At 44.3% G+C, this 3,164-nt stretch overlaps 1 long non-coding RNA gene across 1 annotated transcript; it reads left to right on the top strand.

Annotated features, from left to right (window-relative positions):
* The first annotated feature begins 958 nt into the window (after positions 1 to 958).
* Positions 959 to 2,683, top strand: LOC106726499. Its single transcript, XR_001362577.1, has 2 exons — positions 959 to 2,337; positions 2,567 to 2,683. It is a non-coding gene; the product is annotated as an uncharacterized LOC106726499 (long non-coding RNA).
* Positions 2,684 to 3,164: the final 481 nt, after the last annotated feature.

Here is a 3,164-nt window from a genome sequence, read left to right as displayed (position 1 = left end):
TCCAGTGCTCAGGCCGTGGAGCTGTGTGAAGCTGGCTGTTTTTAGGGGGGACCTTAGTCTTTCTGAAATGCTCTTCACTCGAGTTGCCAAATGTGTTTTAAAGCTTTTAAAAAGCTTCAGTGGACAAGCAGGAAAAACTAGTTTTAACAACCCACCCTCAAAAAGCCTTTAATCCTTCCATCTGAAATACCTGGTACAGCAACTTCCCATTCAACTCATCGCTATCTCTGGCTGCGATTTTCAGCCTTTTTCATCTCATGGCACATAAACTACTAAAATTCTGCAACATACCAGATACAGTTTTTTGCCGGTGTGACCAAAAGAAGGGTATGATGTTGATTCATTCACACCGGATGGCTATTGTGTTGGCTGTTGTAATTTTTTAATTTGACAATTGAGGGGGAAATGGGTCAGTGTCCCTGACTAGGTATTGCATGTTTTAAAATTTCTTGTGGCACATCAGTTGAAAATTGCTGCTCTTGGCAATTGGAAATGAGGAATTTCTATTAAGAAAGCGCCTACAAAGTTTAAGGCACTGTGATTGTGTTCAGTGCCCCTGTTCTTAGAATTTCGCCACCAGCAGCAGAGAACCCGGGGAAGTCAAACACTAGAGATCTGCTGGGTGCCGGGGTCTGAGGCACTGCCCTCAGGTAGACGTTCCCTTCTCTGCCTGCTCCCTCTGAATGACATGGCTGTTGAGTGTAGGGAAGGGAAGTAGTTCTAGTGGTTGTCATAAATGTAGAGACGGAAGGAGCCATATCACCTGTACAGATGGGGTGACTGAGGCCCAAAACATGACTGTTCCGTAGTCAGGGAGCAAGTTGTGGCAAAGCCAGGACAGACCTCTCATTCAACTACTAAATCTCAGCAAATCTCACTTGAGAGTGGGCAAGGGAAAGACCATAGAGACCAGCTTTGGGCTGTTTCAGCCTACAGCGAGGATGAGGAGCGCCATCTCACACCATCTGGCCTTAGCTAATCCCCAGGCAAGTCCAGGTACTCAGGGTCTCCAGTCTGAATGGCTTGGGCAATTAATTCCAACACTCAACAAGCTGTTAGGTCCGTCTACCTGTCAGTAAAGTCTTCTTCCCAGTTTTATTGAGATGTAATTGACAAAGTAAAAATCTTGACTAGGCTTTGGACACTTCTTACAGTTCAGACAATGCAGTTCTAAGCGGTTAGGAAATACTTTGAAAAGAAAACTGGATTCTTAGTCCTTAAAGTATTTTGATTGATATTTAGGGCTAAACAAGAAAGCAGTTGAAATGTAGGCACATGGTTTGATCCTTTGTAACTTTCAGTCATTATTTGTATTCTTAGACTCAGTTCCACATTCCACAAAGATTTTTCTGGCTTAAAACAAAACACAACATTAAAAACAACACTACTCACTCGAAAGCAAGCTTTTATAAATGTAGGAACCTTTCTATATATCCCCAGCGTCTAGGAAGTCAAATATTTGTTGAATTAATTGCATGAAAGCATAAAAACCAAGTGAGTCTCTCCATAAATGATCTGTTTCAATTGTTAAATAGCATTTAACCAGATGAAGACATTTTGGGATAGTAGCCACAGGAAGGAATGTCATTATTTGATTATCACATACTTGGGAGGTTAGGGCTTTTTTCCTAAAAAGATGGTTAACTGGTCATTTGTAAAGCTATTCTGAATACACACAAAGGAAGTTGCATGGTTGTATTAGGGTAAAAAGCTAAGCTGCTGTAACAGACTCAACAAAACAGTGGCTTAAAAAACAAAGAGGTTTGTTTCTCACATAACAACTCTGAGGGGAGTTAACATTTCTGAAGTGAGCAGTCCAGGTCAGTGGGGCAGCTTTGCTCCAAGCGGTCATTCAGGGACACAGGCTCCTTATATCATGTTGCCTGCAATCTCTTGGGGGCATTGTCATAACCTGCACGGTTGAAGCTGGGTCATCAGTGGTTCCAGCCAGTGGGAAGGGAACAGCATGGAGGCGGCACCCCTGATGCCTTACTGCCCAGACCCTGCCTTGGTGTGGGGACTGCTCACTTTCTGTAGGCAAGAATTCAGTCAGACGGCACCTACCTGCAGAGGAGGCTGAGAAATGTAGGCTAGCCATGTGCCAAGCAAGAATGGGGGAACAGTTCTTGGTGGGCAACTTGCCGTCTCCACTAAGTAACATGGAAAGAGCCCGAATTCCAGGCTGCTTTAACCAATTAGCTCCAATAGCTTGCTAGGGGCAAATCTCTCCACTTCCCCAGCCATGAAATCAGGGAGTTGTCGGAGCTGACCTCTGATATATTGACAAAGTCTTGTCTGATGAGATCTTAAAGAGGAGAATTTAAAAAAACATTATAGGTGCCCTGACTGGTTTGGCTAGGTGGATAGAGCGTCGGCCTGCGGACTGAAAGGTCCCAGGTTCGATTCCAGTCAAGGGCATGTACCTTGGTTGCAGGCACATCCCCAGTAGGAGGTGTGCAGGAGGCAGCTGATCGATGTTTCTCTCTCCTCGATGTTTCTAACTCTCTATCCCTCTCCCTTCCTCTCTGTAAAAAATCAATAAAATATATTAAAAAAAACGTTATAGGGAATGTGAGACTGATGGAGACGGTGGGCCAGTGCTAACACTCTGAAGGTGGTGGGGAGGGAAGATAGGAGGTATTTATAGTCCATCTCCTTATAAGAAGGAATCAAGACCCCCCCCCAAAAAAAAAGGAAAAGAGGAAGATTTCTGAAGAATTAGCTCTTCTACTAAGATGTTTATGTTAAGACCCATGCTCACAAGCGAAACATACCAAACTCAAGCAGAAAGGTGAATTGATAATAGGCTGTTCCATCAAATTCAAGGATGAGAGGGCATCAAGGTCCCGCGTACAACTGGTACTGCCTAATCTGATGCTGTGGAGACTTCCTCTCTCCCTTCCCTCAAACAGACTTTCTGTAGAGGGTGGGAGACAGGGCTGCCAGTAGCACCGAACCCTTACCTCTTAGAGCTTTTACATCCCTCTCGGGGTGTAAAGGGACACTTGGGGATTGTGCGATGCTTTCTCTGGTTCTAAGTTCAAAAGCACAAGGACATCTCACACCCATTAGGATGGCTCCTACCTATTAAGAAACCAGGAAGTAATAAATGTTGATGAGGATGTGGAGAAATTGGAAGGCGTGTGCACTTTTGGTGGAAATGT

The sequence above is a fragment of the Myotis brandtii genome, unplaced genomic scaffold (assembly GCF_000412655.1).
Source record: "Myotis brandtii unplaced genomic scaffold, ASM41265v1 scaffold274, whole genome shotgun sequence".
Lineage (NCBI taxonomy): Eukaryota > Metazoa > Chordata > Mammalia > Chiroptera > Vespertilionidae > Myotis > Myotis brandtii.
This window is presented reverse-complemented; position numbering and strand designations above follow the sequence as displayed.